The sequence below is a fragment of the Corvus moneduloides genome, chromosome 1, assembly GCF_009650955.1.
Source record: "Corvus moneduloides isolate bCorMon1 chromosome 1, bCorMon1.pri, whole genome shotgun sequence".
In the NCBI taxonomy this organism is placed as follows: domain Eukaryota; kingdom Metazoa; phylum Chordata; class Aves; order Passeriformes; family Corvidae; genus Corvus; species Corvus moneduloides.
In genome coordinates, this window is record NC_045476.1 from 91,352,228 (window position 1) to 91,376,057 (window position 23,830).

General features: G+C 37.8%; 1 long non-coding RNA gene across 1 annotated transcript; it reads right to left on the minus strand.

Moving 5' to 3' along the window:
• Positions 1–730: 730 nt before the first annotated feature.
• Positions 731–10,982, minus strand: LOC116448860. The gene is made up of 3 exons (XR_004242138.1): positions 10,898–10,982; positions 5,915–5,918; positions 731–740 (listed from the first exon to the last, which is right to left on the minus strand). It is a non-coding gene; the product is annotated as an uncharacterized LOC116448860 (long non-coding RNA).
• Positions 10,983–23,830: the final 12,848 nt, after the last annotated feature.

Genomic DNA, 23,830 nt, shown 5'->3' on the forward strand with positions numbered 1-23,830 from the left:
TCTTTTTGGGAACCCTTCTTTTTCATACCTGCTCTTCTTTCCAGAATTCAAGCCCCTGATTTCCCAATCTAAATAGTCCCTGTGCAGAAGCAGAATGTGTGACCAGCCCCATGGTTGGTGGCTCTTGCCTCTTATCAATTGGCAGACGGGGGTCATGCCACTTCTCTTTCATCCACATGTGCATTCATCCACATACATGAAATAATCTGCTACCTGTCAGCACTGCCAACTTAAAGTTTCTGGACCTTAAAACACCTCCTAATGACAATGATCCTGCCATGCTTTTATTTTATGCTGCTGTTCAGTTCAGGGTCTATTTCCTTGTAAAGGCCAAGGTCAACCATAGACACTTGTTGATAAAAACTTGAGAAGTCAAAGAAAATAAGAAATCTGATTTCAGTGTGCTCTTTTCTTCCTTCCTTTGCTACTTTCATGTAAGAACCTGTCAGACTGATCTGTCTATGTCTTCCTTTAACTGCACCCGATAAAGAATTGGCTAGTTAAAATTTACACCGTTGTCTTTGAATATTTTATGGATTACTCTAAAGCAAGTGGTATGAGTAATGAAATTCATCATTCTACCTGTGAAAACAGAAGTTGATTTAATGACAAGAGCTTTTAGTCTGCTGCCAAAACTTTGCTGCATCCCTGGAAGTGCTGCTGGAAGTGTCCAAGGTCAGAGTGGATGGGGCATTTATCAACCTGTTCTAGTGGAATGTGGCCCTGCCTATGGCAGGGGACTTGGAACTACATAATCTCTAAAGTCCGTTCCAACACAAACCATCCTGTTATTCTATGAACTTCAGGGCTTTTAGCTGCTAGAAGAAGGGCATTTTTGTCAGGTTAAGTATGGGTACTTACCAAATCTCTTAGTACAAATATGAAGATGATTTTGTTAAAGAGAAGAGGTTGCTCAGGTGATCATGGTGATTTACAGCAGTGACAGGAGTCCCTCCTCAACTACCAGTAACAACAGATTTTCTGCTCTCTGTTCTAAGTGCATTTTATGCATTCAGTACATTTTATGCATTCATTACTTTTATGCATTCAGGAAAGTACCCTGTTTCATCCACAGGGTACAGATTGCTCTGCTTCTGCAGACCTGAGATTTCAAGGCACAAGGGTGAAAACAAACTTGGAATAAATTTAAAAGATATTTTGAAAGGTTGTTAGGATAAATAAATGCTTATTTTAATCAATATTTGTGTCCTGACCATCCTAACTATGTAAGTTCTACTTACATAGGTTCTAACAGTTTTGATCAGCTCCTTGTAACTGCAGAGCGAGGGTCATCCTCCTCCTGCTAAGTTAAACTGCCAAAAGAAAGCATGAACTGGATGTGGTATTATTGTGTCTGCAGTTCCACCAACAGATTTGTGAAGGTCTCACAGTACTATTCAAAAAACTTGGTTTTGAATGGAAAATGCAAAAGTTCAGGTAATTTTAGGGGGATATAGAGTTTTGAGATTTTTATTGATCTAGCTATGTGTGTGAAGTGTGCAGTTTGAGATATTGACATAAGAAGAAACTAAGTCATTACTATTAAACTATATTTTCCGTGAAGTATATGCTCCTAAAATATGAGAAAGTATTTTTTGTTCAGTATACATATATATTAAGTACACACATGTAAATATATGCGCATAAAAATTGAAATGTATGTATTGTTGTTTAGTTCTGGATAGGGATAAAACTCCACGTTCATTCACTTACTGGTCTTTCTGCTGAGATTTTCCAAGGTGTGGTGGCATGGTTTATGTGGCCAGCTGTCTAGCAGGAAGGGATTGCCATGTTTAACTAAATTAAATTTACTTGCTGACAGATGGCTATGAATTTTGTTCACAGTCAGCAATCCTGAATTATTTAAAGGTAAGAAGCTCTATATTGTACTATGGCTCTCTTTAGTATAATTTTGCTGCTGTCTGTAGCCATCTTTATTGGCAACATAAAGGAAGAAAATGTGGGAGTAGACAAGAGGCCAAACCACATAGTCTAAAGGCACTACTTGGTGAAACATATGAAAATAATATCTAGTTTAATACGACTAAGCCCTATTGGTACTCCAGGGAATGGAGTATATGTTTCTGACTGATCACATAAAATATTACCACAGATAACTAATAAGGGATTTCTTATTTATGAGGAAAATAACCCAAATGCAAGGAAGGTCTAGGGAAATTAATTTATGTTAACTGGAATTATTTGAAGATGTTTTTAGAAGTATAAACTTAACAACTAGTCAAGGCCCCTTTGTTACCTTTTTAATTTTCTTGCAAGAAGGCCTGCTGAAAAACAAAAGCTGTCTTCCCTGGTTTCTATGTTTTTGGAGAAAAAGTAATGGGATGTCTTTCAGGGAAATAACTCTCTGTAAGTGGGGATTCTAAAGAGGACTCCACATCAGGAGCAGAGTATAGAAGACCTGACTTGTAATAACAGGGTAATTCCTTCCAGAAAGACCTAATATGCCTTCATCATTTATCGGCAATAACTATCAGAAGGTCACTCCTTCTCCATGAAAACAAACATACAAAGGAGGAGGTAATAAATTCATCTCTCCTGCCCACATCTAAAAAACCCAATGCCATTGTCAACATCTAGGATGCTGAGCTTCAGCTCCTATGTCTAAAGTTATGAAGACAAAAAGAAAAAGGAAATCAGTTGAAAATGCACACATTTCTTTTCCTGTACCATCTCTTATAGGAATGCTTTTGTTGTTTCAGTTTATGAGTGAGAATAGCATGTGTATATTTTGGGAAGAAAATGGTACCATTAACACTTTTCTAAAAGTAGGTTCAGCCTTTGCCTTTATCTCCAGTTCTAAGTAAGAAGCAGTGTTGTATAAAAGAGGAAACTGTGAGATATCCAGCAATTATTGCTGTTACTGTTCTTGTTGAGACAAAACTGATAGACAAGGTGGGATAAGAGTGAAGGAATGGGATTTTCTCATTGTTGTCCCACCCTGTCTGCACATTAGCATGAATAACTGTAGGGATCTTTAAGAAATATTCAAGTCATAATTCATAAAGAAATGGGATAAATCTTTGTAAGTGTATATGTGAAATGAATTTTAAAAATCCACTAATCAGAGAGTTTTTGTAAGAAGCCATACTTTTTTAGTCTACCTAATGATTTAACTTTTCAGTTAATTTTCAAAAAATGTCATTTTTTAACTTATAGCAATGATATGATGACCTATGTTGATCACAGTTATGAGACCACATGCAAATCCAAATTCAGTATGAACACAAGGGTCTCTTTCATTCGTAGATGGAAATGACAAACCCAGTAGAATCAAAATACATTTAATTCACAATGGATAAAGCTGATTTCACAAAATAGGATACCTTGATATCAGTTCATAACCATTCACTATTTATCATATGGAATCTCAAATGTTGAATCCTGGAATATAATTTTCTCATTTGATGTGACTTCTTGATCACTTGTTCCTTCTAGTCTCTTTCTTTTAGAACTACTAACACTGTGGTAGCCTGTGTTGTTTCACTCAAGCACTTCAGAGCTATGGGCTGATCTTTCAGGGTGTTACAGTCATCAAAGTTTGGGTCAGGCAGGTGCAATCTGACTGCAGACAGGTTTGAGATGGGGAAATAGCAGTCATAAAGTGACACGTGCACTGCACAGTAATGAAAGTCCTGAATTTGCTAATCAAGAAGATAAACAAATTGTCCCAAGCTTTCATGATCCTCAATGCTTACTTAAAGAGTGCCCCACACACAGATTGTGCTGTGGTTGGGGTTTTTTTCCCATTTGGAGAGGGTTGACCTTCCTGTGATTTTGGGCCATACACAGTGTGTCAGGCACCAGTGTTGGCGTCCCATGTTAGTATTGCTCAAGTATATGGAATATTAACTTACAATTACAAAAGTAAGTTTGAAACAGGAAGAGCTTGATATTTGGACAGAAATCTATTATCTACTTCACTGTTTTAAGCACAGTAAAAACTATGAAAGGTACAAAAAACTGTTCTTCATAGAATAAGACAATAGACATAGAGAAAGACAATAGTGATTTTTATTTTTTTCATTATGTAAATTGCTTCAGCTGTGAGTTTTATCCAAGCGTGTTTCAAAGGGAATGGACTTTGGCAACAAGCAGATGCAGTTTTCCTTTCACACTCAAGCTAACAAGATATCAAATATGAATGGTATCAAATCATCTTTGGCACATTGTAAGTCCCAGTACAAATTCTTTAGATACAGAAAGAGAAGTGGTTTTATCTGATACAATTTCCACATTTTTCCACAAGTAATGAAAATAATCTGCTAAATCTGCTATTACTTAGATCCAGCCTCTAGGGGAAATTCCAAATGACAAAGTAGACCAAAATAGTTATCACTTTTACATTAAAGTAACATCAAAATATATAATAAAGATTGCCAATAGTAAATGTGATATTTATGGCCACTAAACTCTAATATTAATGTAATGAAACAATATGCCATATATTCTTATATCACCATATTCTGATAAATCTTGTTAAAATTATAAACGAGGTCTTGAATTACCAAAAAATGAATGACTTATGACCCAAGTGTAGTTTCTTTCCTCTGTCAAATTATTTCTTGTTGATTTCAAAACCTGCATGAGAGAGAAGGATCTTTGGCACTGTGACATTTGAATGATTCTGTAAATGGTCCGTATTTTTGGGTAGCATGCAGATGTGGGGTCTGCTCAAAAGACTTGAGGTTTCTTATTGGCACAAGCAGCTCACACAGGTCCACATCTACCAGAGGAGCTTGATTCAAATAGGATTTAACAAACATGTTCCAATGTTTTATCCATTACACTCTGATCTAAGTATTCTAAGTACATTCTAAACCAATACCCAGTATTTGTAAAGTAAAAGTCAGTTTTGAGTTTCTCAGTTATTAAAAAAAATAAAAAAAAGTAGAGAAAGCTTTGTTTTGTTGGCTGTTACCTGCTATACTTTTTTTATTTGTGATCTGGTGAATGAGACATTGTTGGGCCAGTTCCTCTCTAGGAAAAATTCTAAAGAACCATAAACTTAAAGACACTTTCTATACTTAATCTGCTGTACATTTTCAGACATGAAGCATTTCTTAACCAGACCTTTGGAATCTGCAGTAAATTTCCTATAAAATAAGTATTGATATTTACATCGAATTTATACAAGCACTTATTTACCATAAAAACAGAGTCATAATTTTATTAAAACTTAGTCTTACAGATGGATTACTAATGAAGTAATTCTAGCAAGCTCTGAGAATATTCTATCTTAACAAAAACATCGTGTCTTTTATTCTACCCAGTAAAAAAGAGCAATATAATCTTTTTAAGTTATAGAATACCTTCCACAGGATATTAGACCCACCATCCTGAAAAACCTGTATTTAAGAAACTTGGTGGGAATAATTTTGGTGTGCTGGACAAATTCACAAAACTTAGTAAATTATTGAACATATCAGGATGAGATTGAGGGAATCAATACGTAAAATATTCACATAAAATCTAACCCTAAAAACTTCCATTAGGCCATGAAAATACCATTCTAATTTAAGGGACTCTATATATCATTAGCACTAGCTTGTTGCTTCATGACTTACCCTGCAGTTCCTTAATTCTGGGGGCTTTTTCCCAAATTAATCAATTCAAAGATGCCATAGATATAATATACTTATAATTTATATGATCTCCTGAAGAGGTCTTCCATGTTTCATCCTGCAGTGAGTTAGAAATTCGTTTTGTTAATAATTCTGCAGTTGCAATTCACTTGTATTTTCTCCTGGCAGTGCATTGTAGAAGAAAAAAATTGGATGTGGTTCATTTTACAGTACTGTTCCCATTATACCTTTAAAAATCTGTCCCTCATATTTCTGGAAGATAGTTGTATGAGAATAAGGTGTGAATCTTACATATGGACATATGGGAACACCATACTGAAATCCTGGTACTTACTTAAAAATTATAGTTTTTCTTGTCTTACTCTCATTTTTAAGAAGTTATAACATGTTAATCAGGCTTCACTTCAGTTGCATATCCTGGTGCTTAGACACCTTTGTTTGAATACCACAGTAGGAAGATAGCTTATATTCATTTAATAGAGCCAACAATATAAAAGAATAATTAAAAATCCATGCTAAATTAACAAGAATTTTATAAACTCTGATGATTTTGTGGCAGTGAGATTCTCTCCAGCTAATCACATCACCTCTCCCTCCAAGAGCCACTGATTATATTCATTCCAGAAGTTGCTAGGTATTAATGAGCAGAATGTGTTGTAGCAGACCATTGATGATTAAAAAAATGTACACAGAAAGAATATCATAATCAAAATGAAACAGTAAAAAACCAAGTAATAATTCTGTACCTGAGTGACAGCCCACTTAGGCATATTTCAGGTATCCAACAAAATGTTGACCAGGCTAAACACACATGGGCCACCAGATTAACTAACCTTCTGAGTTTACCTTTCTGCTGAAGAGCTACCCCAGGTGGTTAAACCTGAGAAGGTAGAAAATATGGGTGTGAAGATGTCAAACAAGACTCAGACAGCACTTTCTGAACTGTCAGCAGCCTTAGCCAATGATGATTTCTGTATGTATGTGCACTTCCCTAGAGATGTGATGTGTGCCTGTGCCAAAGCTATTTACTTGCTATTTTTTCAAGCAAAGAAGTGAAGTGAATTATTTACATTTTTTTCTTCTGATATTGGAAAAGTAAGGCTGCATAAATCCCTCACTGCATTCAGCTGAGTTCCAATACTTCTGATGGAATTTAATTATAATAACATCCTAATTGAAGGTAAATTAAACAAGAGTATGACCAAGTGCTGTCACACTAAATGAAAATTTAAATTACACCAGTAACAGACAGGTCTGTCCTAGGATTATGAATTAAAGAGTGTGACATTTTGGTTTCAGGTTAATCAATGAATGCTTCACAAATATTCTGAAGCCTTGATGTATTATAGGCTAAATTAAATCTAAAGTTCTGACAGACACTGAGCAGGAGAGCAAAGTAAGTTCACTTTGGAGCAGAAAAAATATGAGGCATGGAATGATGAGTTTTTTGTCCAGGAGATGTGAGGCCCTGCCAGATTGTGAGGCCCTCCTCCTGTCCCTCCTTCTACCAGTACATGCAGAGTTGCACTTGGCTGGTATCTAACCAGCTGGTATCTGCTCTTCTGAGTTTTTGAAGTATCAAAGGAAACAATTTTTTGACAGGCAGAGAACAGGTCTGACAGATCAGTGAAGCTTTCCTTCATTTCTCCTAGGCCTTGTTTTTGACACCCTGCTTGCCACAGAATATCCTGCTACACTTTCCCAAGGGAGTGCAGCAAGTGTCTCAGCCAGCAGAGGGAATGGCTGAGAGAATGTCAGCTGCTATGTGCAGTGTGATTGCCCCAAGAGCTTGTGTGAATGCAAGGAGGGACTGCACTGAAATTTTTGCCTCCCTCCCCTCTGTTTTGGCTCAAAACACAACAAGAAATATATCATTTTATCACATTGACATATCTATCACAATTTTATCTTGCAACAGTTCTAAGTCCCAGCTCCCTGTGGATCCCTTTTCTTCCTGACATGCAGCCTGCCCTGGCCCCCACACTGACCCAGAAAGAGCTCAGGCAGTTTTACTGACTCATGCTCTCCTCATGATCACAAACTTGGCTATTTCTTCACTGCTGTCCACCCCCTCTAAAACAAAACCCCTGATACAAATTTGTTCCACTCTAACTCACCCATCATTTCAATCTCTTCCCTCCTTTCTGCTTCTTCAGATGTGTAGAAAACAAGCCTCTGAACAAAAACAAGTCCTTCATCAACACAGTTTGTCAGCTGTGGGCTCTGTGACTGCATTTTCCTGCTCTTTAGCAGCAGATCTTAATATCTCTAAGAAAATGACTGCACAACTCACAGCCTGTACTTTTCATCCATCCATAAATGCACAGCTGGCATCCTTATGGGATCTTCTATTATGCATATTCAGCCTAGCATTTTTAAAACTTCAAATGGTCTGTATCATTTCTCCTTTTGGGGGAAAAGATATTGTGGAAGCAGAGGGCTGTTCTCTTAATCCTCTGTATTTATCTTAGGTTAGTTTTGGGATTTGAATGGAAAGCCTTTCCATTTTTATTCACTCCTATCTTCCTTGGGGGCCCAAAACCTATGAGGTTGCTAGTAAAGAAAAAGTCTTAGACTGGCATTAGGAAGCATGGACCCTCTCTAGATAGGTAAGGGTTGTTGAAAACAGAGCTCCCAGCCACCAGTTTGATGCTATGTCCCAGCTACCATTTTCTTGACAAGGAAAATTGCTTGTCGAGAGTTAGAATTAAGAGTCTTACTAATTCAACCAGAAGGACACACACACACAAAATGGGAGTGGGTTTATCAGTTTGTTCTAGTTTTAATTGCTTTTGTTTACTCATTTAGACAGCAGTCTCAAAATGGTGTCTTTTGGAGATACTTGCATATTTAATCCTTGTGATTAAATTTTTCTCTCTTGCCTTCCTGAATTCTTTAAGAATTCTGTTTGGCATCATAATTTCTCATTTCTGGTGATCTTTTCTAGAGCAGGCCAGAAACAGTCACCAATGCAACTTGATATGAAACATTTCTTTTTCCATTAGACAGATAATTCTGTCTAATTGAGGGCCTGTCCCCGATTTCATCAACGACTACCCAGAGAAAGGGATTGTCAACAATCTCTCTGTCATAGCTTACAATGTAAGACGTAACCTAAAGTATGTATTCTATCACCATCTGTTAAATCCAGGTGGGGCAGGGTTCTTTATCTCTTCCAGGACACATTCCTGATAACTCCCTCTGGGGGGTATCTTCTGTTAATGGGCTGTCCAGCCTCACTGCATGACTCATAAAATTACATCGTCCTGTTGTGAGGTGCTCAGCCCAGGGGGAGGAGCCAAGCATTCCTACCTGGATATAATCTGAGGTTTGGAACACCACTCTTAGCTCTTTCCTACTGGATTCCCAGAAGACAAGGGCTGCATAACCACCACTGGACCTTCAGAGGAAGACCAGATCCTTCTATAGGATCGCCGCTTCAACAGAACCACATCTATCACCTCAAGAGGACTGCAGCCACCATTTAACTGGACTGCTACCACCACCCTGCCCGACAGGGTGTCAGGCTGTATCCTGGCTCTGTCAGTGCTTTTTAAATTGTATTTATTTTAAATTTTCCTATTAAACTGTGGTTCTGATTTCAAGTCTCTCACTGGTTTGCTTTCAAACTAGCGCACTCTCCAACTGTGCAACTAGTACACTCGCAACAATGATGTGTTACATCTGAACAGTTTCTGGCATTCATGAATCCTAATTTCCTAATTCTGTGTTGCTGCTACACAGTTTAATGTCAATGGAGTTCAATAACCCATTCAAAAACTAATAATCAATACAAATATTGCAGCTTGGAAGATGTCATTAGCCTTTTTCTTTTTCATATAATGGGATAGATAGTAACCAAATGCTTTTAAGCAGCTGTTTCCTTTCCCTCTCCTGTCCAAATGGAACCACAATCACTTTAAAAGCTTGCATGTCTGAAAAAAAGTGATTCATTTTATTACTTTGAAAATTCTGGATGCTCGTAGATTGACTGAATTCTGGGAAGATTTTATGGGGTGTAGTAAAATCAGAGCATAACTGTCTTGTCTTTGCACCTTCTGAGAGAAGGAGCACCCTGTGACCTTTGGGTCAGGCTTGAAGGATATGGCTAAATGTAAAAATTAGGTAACATGGCCATTCTTTGCAATGTCTGACTCAAGTAGAAGAATTCAAGTTATCTCCTAGGCTGCATATAACAGGAGACTTGGATGCCTCTGGTGTGATCGCCAAAAGGCAACGTATTCAGTAGAGCATCACCTGGTCAGCTCACTTGGTGTATATTGGTATATAGAGGTATATGGTGTGAGATAGCACAAAAGCCCAAGGCTGGGGAATTATCTTTTCCTTTTTTTTTTTTTTTTTTTTTGTGGCTTGAATTGATCCTACTGGAGTAGGAAGAACAGCCATTGGAGTAGGAATGTTATCTGCATTTCTCTTAGTCTGCAAGTTGCAGCACTGAATCAGGAAACAGTAAAAAATGTTTCACTTTTCTTCCACAAGAAGATATTATGAACAAATAAGGTCATGAGAAAACCTGAAGAAACTATATGTTTTGGCAAGAGGATTTCTCTGTCTCAGCTGACCTATGTCCTCTGTTGCACTGTCTTCCTAGTTCAGTTTTCAGTTCCGTTTCACATCTTGGAAGAGTGTTTTTGGATAAAAAATGCCACAAAATGTAATATAACCTTCACTTGGATTATTACTTCTCTCTGCTGGGCTGAGGCAGATACTAGTTTGCCTCTTTGTAGATAGAGAAAAGAACTGATGTTGGTTCCATTGGGAAGACTGAAACGAGTCTCAGTCTTCCTTAATGAGTAGCCTTAAGGAGAGGGGGGAAAATCCTACTCCAGTATTTTTAAAATGAAGTGGACCCTGCAACTGTGTTTTTGCCAAATTTTGTATGTGCTTGTGTGTTCATACGATATGGAATGAGCTACACGAGAAACAGAGGCAGACAGTGATATGGCTTCTTGATCCTGGTTCAGTAGGTGATAAATTGGCAGGGTAGTTTTGACTGTCATGTCTCAGACAGAATTATTTTATTGGAAATAATGAGGATAAAACTGATAAGCATTTATCATTTTCTAGACATTATGTACTGGGTCTGGCTGAGATGGAGTTCGTTTTCCCACAGCAGCCCTCACAGTGCTGTGCTTGGCATTGGCAGCTCTGAAGGTGCTGATGAACACCAGTGTCTTGGGTACTGCCGAGCAGGGCTGGCACAGCTTTACTGCTGTCTCTCAACATTACCCTCCCATCAAGGGGATGGGGGTGGGTAAGATCCTGGGAGGGACACAAGGCCAGCTGACCCAAATTAACCAAAGGGATATTTCATACCCTATGATGTCAGCTTAGATGTAAAAGCTAAGGAAAGGAGGAGCATGTTTTATTTTCAGTGTTTGCCTTCTCGAGCAACTCCTGCATGTGCTGAAGCCCCGCTTCCTGGGAAGTGGCGGACATCACCCACTGATGGGGAGTAGAGGGTAAAACTATTTTTTTCTCTTTGCTTGGGCACCCACAAACTTTTGCTTTTGCTTTAGTAAACTGCCTTATCTCAACCTATGAGATGTTTTCCTCCTTATTTTCTCTCCCCTGTCCAGCTGGGAGTGATAGAACTGCTTGATGGGCACCTGGCATCCAGCTGAGGTCAACCTACCACAGTGGTATTTCTTTTTTGCAACTTGGTTTGTAACTTAAGACCTTCCTCTGCATCACACTGCTGCTCAGAGCTCTGTAAAGAAGTACTGCAAATTTATTGTGAGTGTTCTTGATGACTTCCTATTTTATTATTTGCTCATCATGCAATTTTGAGTTTCAAGTCAGCAAAAAAAGTCATCTGTTATCGTGTGTAGAGTGATATTAAATGTTAAAGGTAGTTAAAACACCGGGCCCAATTATTCTTATATTCTGTATTAATTGTATTTTTCTTTTTTGTTATTTCTGGGATCACAAAACAGCTATTTACACTCAGTTACAGAGTGATAATGGTAGACACACTAAAACTGGCTATGATGCTAAAGTTAGCTTAGTTGATAACCCCCTGTTAGAGCTAATGAAAGTTCAGGAGTCTGATTCAACAAGCATATTGTTTCCTGAAAATACATTGTTTCCTGTAGATTACCAAGTATGATGAAAAGTGCATACAAAAAATGAAAAAACACTATCATTAGGGCTCAGATATAGCTTTTTAGAGCCAGGGTTTTACTGAGATATTTGCATGACTAGGCCAGTTTGGTCCAAGAGTGTACAGGCACTTTATAAATGTGCATTTCTAAAAGCTCGGTCTTGTGATCACTAATTTCTCAAGACGTCTGCAGGAATTGAAGAATTAATGTCATTTATTACTAGCATTTATCTAAGCTTGGCTTGGTGGATGCCTTTTAGATATTTGCTAATAAATACATCTGTGTTCAAGAAACCGAGTGTCTGCTCTTCTCCATTAACATGTGCTTAATAGAAACAAATTGCCAACCACCTACTGATGGGTGTCATAAAACTGTTTTCACAGTATGATTTAAACTTTTCATCAATCTACATTGTGTGACGGCATTTGCACATTATACATGTGCTAAATGACAACCACGTGAATAATGCAGCCTGTGCTCTATATTGCTTAAAGGTCTTGTTGTTCACTAGTTATTAATTCCATTTCATTTTGAGCTCTTTGGACAGACTGGGGGGAAACTCTGTAACCATTTTCGGGAATAGATTTCCCAGATTTAAGGGACTGCCTGTTTTAGCAATTCTCCTCTCTTTTCCAGGAAATGTCATTGAAGGGTTTTTTTGAGTGGTGTGGAATCTTTGGTTATGGAATTTTTTCACAGCTAAAACAATGCATCATCCAGCCCAGTTCTTTATAAATGCTTCCAGTTTTCCTTTCTTCTGGGAGCGGAATGAAGCATCTGTCAGCTAAGAGGTAACATCTGTAAGGAACTGCAAGGGAAAGAGTAGGTGGATGAAGGACTGGACAGCAGAATGAAGAAAAAACTGGGAAGTTGAAGCATGGAAGCATTGCCAGTGGGAGGGGACAGCTTGTTTTCAAAGTGGAAGGATAGCTTATGCATATTCTTAGTTTGCTTTTATATCTATTTTATCTGGAACCTGAAGGAATCTTAATAAGAGATGAGAATGTGAGCAGAATAAGAAATAGGGATGCATCTCAGTGCGATGAGGTTTATCCCAATAGACAGAAGTAATCTCTCTAATCACAGAGACAATTGCTAGATGGAAAACTACTTCAACTGTATGATAAGAGTGACAGTCTCTGTCCAACTAAAACCCCTTTCAGTCTGCTCCCTTACAACATTCTCTCTCTACATTATTGACATTTAATCACTTTGAATAAAAGACTGTAATACCAATAATTTAATGAAGCAACTTGTAAAAGCTTATCCAGACATGCAAAGGGCTCTGAGACACTGAAGGACTAACTCTACATTTTTTTCCTTCAGATTAAATTCCTGACATAGACAAGGTGTCTTCAGCGTGGCTTCTTTGGCATGAGTGTGCAATCGCTTTTGGAAAATTTTGAGAGGATGTAATAATCACAAAATAATCTTTATTGTTATCATATACCACTTTAGCCATCAATTTTTTTTTTAAGGAAACAGTGATCCCAGAGATTCTAGGCACTGGTATTTCCAAAAAGACTATGGGATCATCTGCCCTGATGTAGAAAAAAGTACTGAGATACACAACTGCATGAAGATTAAGGAGAACTATTTTTGGCCATGAGGGGCTGAGATTTTGGAAGCCAGTTGGTGGCTAACATGCTTTACCAATCAGGATTCACAGTGTGGGGAAATGACCAATAAATATATGATTATAGTAGCCATAGTTAAGCCTTTCCTCAAAGTCCCAGGATTCTACTGGCCAGTAAACTGACTTCTTGTTGTTAAATAGGTGGTAACAAACCTTTGGGCAGACCCCACCTTAGTCAACTCTCCTATGTCCAAGACAAGAGAAAGAATTCCTGTCACAGTTTAGAAAGTTGTGTCTCTGTGGCAATCCCAGACGATAGGGGAGAGTTATTTGCATGCTGAGAGAGCACTCCCTGGAATGGGCCAAATCCCAGCCAGCGTTCCAACCAGTGCCATTCCTCAAATACAAAATATATAATGCACATACATGAACACTACATAAAATCCTGCTGCTGCCTTCACAATTTATGAAATAGTAGGGCCTGACTGAGATATAAGTGCCAAGTGTTAGATAGATATCTTGACAATAAAGTATTTAAAGACAGATTTCATGAGCTTACATGTCTAGATTCAGGCATTACTAAGAGGCACAGAAGAGGCTATAACCCACTTGTTGCCTGTTATGAATGGATGTGGGGGTTTAAATATGTCTCTGCCTTTTGCCCAGGCCTCTGACAGTAGGCAGTAGCTGTATTGAGGTGGCCAGCACCCCAAGACCCACTCTCATTTGCAAGTTGTTTAATAATTCAGTCTATTATAGAATGAATAATTTATTTAATAGACACAAAACTAACAAGCATAAGACTTAAAACAGGCTATTACTACACAGGAATAAGACAAAAAGAGACAACTAGTATTACACATGGGGTTAAAGGTACCATTAATTTCACAGCTAGCAAAGAAATAGTATAGATTAGGATTTGATATATCTTACCATCGAGTTGTTGAAAGGGCACACATCAAAATCCTTTCCCTCAATTTCCAGAAAAATGACTACAAAATTGTGTCTGAGCTTCGGGAAGAAGTCTCGCATGTTCTCAGGGAGTGTGTAAGAGACTTCTGCCTCCGTAACAAGCTGTAGTACTTTTATAGTGTAAAGCAGGCCTTTTGGTCACCGATGTTTTTCTTTTATCTCTCCCCACATCTGTAGGCTGGCAAACCTTTTGGCACCAGGAGATGATACCTGCTAGGCCTTTGGCCCCTAGGTAATCTCTCCTATCTGCACTGGCCACCTGTAGTGGGAAGAGGGGTGATATGCCCTGCCACATTTCCCCCTATGCTCTTCTCCACAAACACCACCTGTTTAGGTGTATTTCCCTCATGCCCTGATAAACAGTGGTTGCAATGTTTTGGGTGCAAAGCAGCATCTGCATACCCACCTTTCTTCCAAAGGAGGTTAAGACTCTGTTGAGAGGTAGGGGGACTTCATAGTACAGCAGCGGTTTCACTTCTCAAAGCACACTGGTGCTACTCAGCAGAGATCTGTAGTTTGCACACTGAGTGTGCAGGCTCGTCTTGAAGAAAGTAGGAAGCATGTTGCATTCTATTTCCATTCTACTAAGTTGTGTTTTCCTTTAGCTTCTGTGTGTAGGAGGCATAAACAAGCAGGACTCAGGTTGACTCTGCACTCATAAAACTAGAAACAAGCAAGTTATAGCAGCAACCGGGCACATTATTACAGCTGTATTTCTGCTGACTGCCATATTAGACATCTGTGGGTTTTACCTCTTTCTTAGATCACGACTTCTAGAAAAGTATATCTGCCTCCTGGAAAAAAAGAGTGTTTGAACATGTTTTTTTTTAGAGGAGGAGAATTTTTTGTTGATTTGGGCTTTTTTACAAACTTCTTTGAAACTTTATTTTCAGCATATTCATTGTCTATATACTTCACTTTTCTCTATCATGAACAAAATATTATTTATTCTCTGAAGGAAATTATTGGACTTTCCAGCTGGAAAAATATAATCTTTGAGATTGTTTGTGGCAACGTTTTTCTCTTGAAATCTGGCAGATTAGCTCATATCTCCCTAGTCGCAGCAACATTTGAGCAAATAACAGATGGGAATGATGTCAGGGCAAATAATGTCTGCTTCTGATGATTTTTCCACAGTTTAGGATAGAACCACAGAACCACTCTTTTTATGGTTAGAGAAATCATCCGGTGCTGCAGGTAGATAGTCATTTAGAATGCCACTTAGATGGATTAACAGCATAATGTAAACTTTCTGCTAATTTAAGGAATGAACTCTCAGATATTTCTCCTTCACTTTCCTCTTAATTTAGAAAAGGAGCTATCATTATGAATAGGATTTAAAAAATTATCTTATGCCATTATCATTTATAAACAAATGTAGCTTTTTGCATGTGCATGACAAACCTTCTCTGCCCACGTCAGCCTCTGTCTGAAAGAGGATGTGCATAGTGCCACTGATAATCATAGAATAGGACAAGTAAGACAGTTACAGCATTGAAAGAAATGTCAAGGAGTTTACCATCAGAAATCTAGAAATAGAGGGCTATGTGTGCAAATGGTTCTATATATTGCACGAGTCTGACATAAAACGTTGAAAGCAAATCCATTGATATTCGGCAGTTGCAGGTGTTTTCTTCCAGTCAGTCACTGTTTTTCTGGTGTGCAGCTACTGTTAGTCATGCTACAGCTGCTGGCCCAAGATGTAACTGAAGTGAAACTTCCAGCTTTCCTTTTGATCTCTACAAAATATTGTCCCATGGAGAATGGGTTATGAGACCTAAAGTGAAATAAAGGGAAGCAGGCAAGAAGTAATAGTTTGGAATTTTGTGGGGTTCTTTTTGTTTTGTTTTTTGTTTCTAATAATACAGCAAGCTACATTAAGCGTATGAAAAGCAGATTTTGTTTGCACAATTAACATTAAAGATGTGGGTTTGGAATACTTTTTGGCCTGCTTTTCTAAGGAAATGTGGCATATGGAATTGCACTGTTCATCTGCCAGCTCTTCAGTCCTCCACTTCTCCTGCAGGGATGCTTATGCCCACTGGCCGAGTTCAACCAGGATCAAAGACACTGAATTCCTTAAGATCACTGAAAATTGGTGATGGATAAAGGAGAGAGATTAGCATTGTTGCAACCCTCTGGCACGATCACAACACATACCCCCTCTTCCCCAGATGATTACTATGTCACTCATGCACATGCCACCTCCAGGGAGGAGCTGATAAAATAGAAGGACTTAGAAAGTGCTCAGACACTTGGAATTTCCACAGTGATGCTCATAGATAAAGCAAAATCAGTATGCAACCAAAGTTCAATTGTTTTGCTGCTTGTTATTTTCTGCTGATTTAATAATCTTTTCAGAACTTCTTGGAAGGAGCTGGGCTAGAAATGTTAATGGAGACTATATATTTATCATCCATTTTATAATTTGCCCTTTTCTATCTCTTGTTGATGGTTTGTGAAAGTTGGAGCTCTTTTAAGGGCTATTAAAATTATGAGATAATTTTCATCATAAAGAATGCCTGTGCTCTGAAGAAAGTTTATGTGTGTCAGTAACTTGATGTAATTAGAAGAGTATTTGCTGTCTGAGTGGCAAGGAAAATCTGCATCCTTTTACAAAAAGTGAAGCAACAGATTGCAATTTCAAAATAAAACAGAACGGCTGCTCCCTAGTTTTTTGAAAGTAAAGACTTCAGAGCCATGTTTGTCAGCTTGCGTCAGGCCCACCTTGGCAATGGTCTTTCCACAGTGTTTATTAATATAAGGATCATTCCCTTCACTTCTTAGCTAGAACTTAAGGAATTCTACTTCTTTCAAGTGCAGTAGTGTTGTCAGATTCCTGTTCCTTTTGGTTTCTCTGCTCTGGTCTTACCTTGGATTCCAGCTCTGACCTTATTATAATTCCTTGCAGCTGTCCAAGGGCTCTGAACTGGCTCTTGTTTGTAGCCTTATTTTTCTTCCAAAAGTATTCTCTACTGCTTAGTTCCTCTGGCTCTCCAATCTCTAGCCTGACATGACAGTTGCCTTCGACTAATCCTCTCAGTATTTCATGTAGACTCTCAGTTTTCCCAGAGTCCAGATCTGATTATATCCCTAACAAGCCATTTGTTTGATAGAATACTCAGTTTTCTGACTATGGTTCCTGGCCTGTCCTGATCTTGTCCCTCTGAGCTGAGGTTTTCATACCACATCCACATTTTAACAGTAAACTGGCACCTACTCTTATGCGGTGTGTTCTGATTTTCTCCTTGGAGCTTTCTGGGCAATCTGATTTATTTATGACATTTCATCAATGTTCTTAAATCCAATATATTGTAAATAACAGTATTATTGATGGCAATAGTAGTTTTGATTGTTATAATGTGTAGATTAAAGATGCAGATAATAACTATGGAAGGACATACTGCTATATTTGATACACAACTTCATAACAAGAAACCTGGTTTTCTTTCTTAAAATTAATAACTGTGTGGGGAAAAATGCCCATTTCTGTCACATAAAGAAAAACAGGACGAAAAATCAATGATTTCTGCAGATTTTCAAATTGTTGCAGATATCTACAAATAACGCGTTTAATGTCAAGGAAATGTAATTAAAAATATTCCAAAAAATAAGACACTCTACTCTTAATAGACATGGTAAGAGCATACACAGTAAGAGGAACTAAGAATTGAAAGTGACTCTAATTTAGTAGTTTTCCAAGATTATTTTTTCCCAGCAGATGTTGCATTTCCTTAAAAGGGCTTTTATTTTTGTTTAATTATGTGGTCCAATTGTTTCATTTGGATCTGTAAGTGTAATAACTGGGAGGTAAGACAGCCATGAAACAGTGTCCATGTATCCCAAAGCTTGGCTCTAGAGAACATCAAGTATTACTTTATAATTCCATTTTAAATGTAAAATAACTGCTGAGCCTTGATTGCTTTTAGCATTATAATTGGAATATAGCAATAAGATGTTACATAGTATGAAGGGATTAATTATTTCACTATTAAAACTTATCTGTTCTAGTGTTAGAAAGTAATGTCTGTCGTTCCCTTATTTCCACTAGAAATATTCCAAGTCGTATTTTTACATAATTGCAAGAAATAGTGCCTCTGGAAAACACTTCTGTATATGAGGGAGAAAATTAGAAGCAGCTGAAACCCCTATTGTGTAGCAGTGACATCTCTGTCAGTTCTGCCTCGAGTGCTATAAGAAGTGGTGTGCAAGGAAACTCACAGAGCAGAGGCAATTAAGATTGAAAGAGAGAAAAGCTGAAAATTGTCAGACAAAACACTGCAAGGTCAGGACAACAGGGCATTAAGGAATGTTAACAGAGGCAAGGACATTGAATACTGACTGTAGGGGAATTTTGTGGCATTTGAATCTAACACATCTAAAAGTATGTTGAAGCGCTATATGGTTCTTGGGATGTTTTTGTATCTTCTCAGAAAGATTTAGTAAACAATAACCAACAAATGACATGTAGATATAAAAGCTGCAGGGAAAGAAAATTATTTTTGTCTACATTGTTTTGAGAATGTTAATAACAGCAAAAGCACAACAATATGTAATTTGTTTGTTAGGGGAGCGTTTTTTTAAGTATAAAGTAGCCTTTGTATGAGAACATGCAAAATTTGGACACTTAAGCTAAAAGTAATCTTTCCTTTTGTTGGAGGAAAAGCTGGGTTAGTTTTGTTTGCTTGTTTGTTTGTTTTCTGTCATCATTATTTTCTACTCCACACAAGCCAAACAAAGCCAAACATTCCCTGAATTTGACTTGCGAGGGTCTTAGTGTTTCTGTGTTACTTTTTTGATTCCACATCAATCTGAAAATTAGACTTTTCCAATTCTTCTGCCCCACCAAACAGAGCCTCTTCCAAACTGTGGAATAACTAAGCACCAAGAGATTAGGGTGCTCTAACGTGTTGAGTGAGAATCCAGTGAAGTTTTTCTCCTGAGACTAATCCGCCTATCAATTCATTCTTAATTGTTAGCATAAAGAGGAGCTATCCCAACAGAGAACATTGTACAAAGCAAGTTCTACAGCACAATGACCCCAGGTCTTTCCTGGGATCTTTGGGAACTGAGATAGATCTTTTACCATGATACAGACACAACAAGCACTGTCCTTTCAATTGACCAGAAATTTCACTCTCCAACTGAGGAAATAACGTGATTCAAGTTCAGTTAAAAATTTCTGTTTGAGATAGTAGTTTCTTAAACAAGAAATGAGCAACATGCCTCAAAAAGCTTCCTTCAGATAAGTCCTACAAGCTGTAATCTGGATAAAGAGTCAGAAAGCTTTTTTTTCCTCCATATTTTTAAAGATGCGAATGTGTGTTTGTAAATTCAATAATTTATTTGAATTTCTTGGGCCCAGATGACAGGCATGTCATGTCATGTCAGCTGTAACACATGTCAAGAGGCAGGCTTTGGTAATAGCAGTCAAACCAGTCAAAGTAATGTAATCTTCAAGTTTATTAAGAAAATGTCTTGATCCATTCTTGAGCTGGAAAATCCTTTCACCTTCAAAGAATGCTTTACAACTCCTGTGACTGCCCTAAGTATGGCTGTGTTGCATTTCAGAAACTGAAATCTATGCCTGATGTATATATTCACCCCAGGAATGAAAGGTTTCCAAAACAGATCCAGGGTAAAACAAAAAAGCCATATAGATTATGTATTAGGGAACATTTTTTTTGATCATTATTGAGAACAAAACCCAACGTATCATTATAGGATACTATGCATATGACCACAGAATCGGATCAAGGAACAGGGGAAAAAACCCCACCGAAACAAACCCAAACACATCCAGACCACTTACACCTCTAAAAATCCACTATTTTGAAATTTTAGCCACTTTTCCCATTAAATGCTGAATAACTGCAGTCATAACTAACTCTGCAAGATCGAAGCCATTTCACAGATAAAGGTTTCTGGGATTTAGGATGCTGTCTGTGGTCAAAATTTAAGCAGAAAAGCAGATGAACTACATGAACACTTTCTTGGTATATGGAATAACAAGTTGGAATCTGTGGTATCTGCTCTCAATAAAAGAAGGAATTACAACTGAGACTCATATCTTAAGTATATCTCATAGATGAAACTGTTGCACTTTTTTATTAGATACTTAAGAATTTAAGTATTAGTCTTTGGAAAACATTAAGCTTTGGAAAAGGGTAATTTTGACATGGTAAGAGGGTAGAAATATTTTTATTAAGGAGTTGGTTTGATTGTAATGCAAAATGAGGGAGCAAATTTCATAAAGCTTCAAAAATATCACCTTCCCCCCCCCAAAAAAAATCTTAAGGTATATTCTTCAGTTCATTTATCACATTTTCCTCATATTCACCTTACATCATCTCTTTTATGACGTATTAAATATTTCATGAGAATTTTCTGATTAAGTTACTGATTTAATTTTGCTATGTATTGTTGAAAGCTACAAAATTCTATCATAGCACCATTGAGTCAGTAATATTTTTAGACAAAAGGGATTATTACTATATTAAATAATGTTCCTTATTAAGAACACCAGTATTTAAAGATGTAAGACATTTAAAAGAACAAAAAGGACATTTATTCATTGCATTATAGCTTCTTTAGAAATGCAAAAAAAAAAAAAATCAACATGATACCAGCATGAACAATACAAGAGATCACTTCTGTTCTGTTCTGTTCTATTCTATTTATTTTATTCTACTTTAACTGAATAAATAAAGACCACTGGCAAATAAATCAAATGAAATTTAAGTATAAACTGTGTGGGAATTTGTGATCACTGCAGAGGAGTTGGTTAAAAAGAAGAGGAATGAAATTTAATGTGTAGATTATAAATAGGAAAAAGAAAGACACATCTGAAGCCTGTTGTAACAAGCTGAGCAGCTGGTCCATAATACAGAATTCAGGCATGAGCCATAACAGTTAAAACCAAAGCTATATGACATTTAACCCTAATATCAAAATAATATCCCTAATATCCTAGTTTCATCGAAAATTTTTTTGTCACCCTCGGATGGCTTTTTTTGCAGCACTCTAATTTGACTCCACAGTTAAACTTTTTCAAACTCACTGATTTTGTAAGAGATTCATATTTACACTGAAAGTTGATTTTCCACCAAGACTTGTATTTTGAATTGTCCTTGTCAAATACAATGGTCAGATGTGCTAAGCATTACTTGTTTGATAACAAGATGTAAGGATCTTTTTTAGGATACTGCTCATTCCTTGTATGATGAGAAAAATGTAGTTTTAGCTAATTTGAGTTCATGAAGATGGGCTTCTATTTGTTTCATTTAATAAAATAAAAAGAGAAATAGCAGTGCAATCCCAGGGCTCTCATTATGAAGGCTCTGTGTGAAAACCTCTGAACAATATTTTACATATTCCATATTCCATGCTAATGTATAGCAAAAGCTTATAGACATGCAAATGGGTTCTTGTGAGGTACTCTAGTAAAGAGCCAGCAGTACAATACTCCCTGTAAACAGCCTGGCTAGCTGTGGATAAATGAGATGAAGGGAAATACCATAACATCACATCGCAGGGATCTGCAAGTGCTTTACCTCATGCCATTATATTGAAGGCCATTACTCATGTCAGCTACTCAAAACATTACAGCACAACTCTCTTAGCCTTTATCATGCCTTAGTGAAGCGTGACAATTTCAGGCAGTGCCATAGAAGTGAGAAACTTGAACAAATCTGACTGATAGTTCACAGGATTTCAGCACGCATTGCCCTTTGTGCCGTGCTCACTAATGCATCCACAGCGCAGTGCATTAATCGCATTAGGTTATGCATCAGTCCAACTCTACTGCCTCAAAAGCTTCTTTTCCCATGAGAGCTCTGGAAAGGGGCTAATGACCTCCTTTAGCTTCGTCTAGAAATATTGTCACAAGGCGAAGATTGGTATTATGTGACTATTAACATCAGAAGTCACTTCCTGATATTACAAATGGGCTTGGAAAAAAATATCTTTGACTGACATGAAATCATAGCATCACAGAATGGTTTGGGTGGAAATGGACCCTAGAGGTCATTTATGGACACCTCTCAGTAGACTATGTTGCTCAAATCTCCATCCAGCCTGACCGTGAATGCTTCCAGGGATGGGGCATCCACAGCTTCTCTGAGCAACCTGTCTCACTCCCCTCATGACCAAAGGCAGCTCGCTCAGCCTGGCCTCTGGTACTTCTGTGCTCTGGCTCCTCTCCATGCCAAAAGCACTGGGCTGGGGCTACACACCGTCCATTCCTGGACTGGAGAGACTGGGAGGGGACAGACAAGTCAAGATGCAGTCACCAAAGTGCCAGATAAGAGGGAAGCATTTTTACTCTTTTTTCTTGTTTTCTTGTCTTTAAAATAATTCATTGTGTAATCATGAAAAGAACTCCTAATGATGCAGCTAGGAGGGACCTTGATGCTGAAGGCCAGAACTTGGGCTGCAGTGCCAGCATGACGTAAGGAGCCTGTTGGGATTCTTTGCAAGTGAGTGCCTTCAAAAATAATGACAGCTGGGTTCTAGGACAAACAGCCGCTGCTGCACATTGCCAAGAGGTATCTTCTAGGGATAGTTGTGGGGGGAGTTATGGGAGGCCACCAATGTTGACTACTCCTGCAGGCATGTTACTGGACTAGCTACAGTCCTAATCCAGTTTGACAGCTGAGGTGTGCCCATCTCCATTTCAATCAACCTCTTCCCTCTCAACTTGTTTTTCACACAGATTGTACTTTCAGGATTTTCATGATGAATCTTTCCTGCAGACACATAGTGTTATAAGATTGCCAGGTAATTCAGGGGACTTTGGAGTTTTTCACAAATATTTTTCATAAAGCAAAAGACTTTTGCTCCCTGTACCAGTTATATGAAGCTTGGATTTTTTGCCCTTCACAGACAAAATCTAATTTAAGTGGCTGTCTTCACACCATCAGACATTTTCCTCAGACTGTGACCTGTCTATGGCTGTGGAGGGGAAAGAGGGAAATAAGTAAATTTGCTGTCTTAATGATCAACTACAAGCAGCATGGAAAAACATGAGTGTGTTCGTCTGCTCTATCCCCTGAAAAGTACCTCAAACAATGGACTCAGATTTCTGTTTAAGATTGTTCAAATCCCAAGAGCAAAGAACAACTTTGTTCCTAAGCCCACCAGTAAGAATCTCTTAAAATTGCATTCTGCCTTCAGCATCCCAAAGGACATAGTGTATCAGCCATTTATTACCCCTCTGCTACTGCAAACCACCTTTTTCATCCAAACACCTCCCCTGTTTGTGAAGGAAAAAAAACATCTCATAGGAATTAGACTCACAGAAGAATATTGTCTTCTCTTTCATGTTCTTCCCGCTTGGCTGAAAAGAAATCTAACTGTGGCAAAAGCCCCAGATGCTGTTCCCTCTCATTCTGTTGGTCAAAGTTGTCCTCATAAATAGGAAGTCAGTAGTCCAACACATTTAATATTTCATTATGGGTTGTGTTAGTATCTTGTGGCTAAGTATCAAGATTTAGTCTAAGGCAAGCAGAGTAATAATTTTGATTTCACATAAAGGATAGCATATTGGAAATATT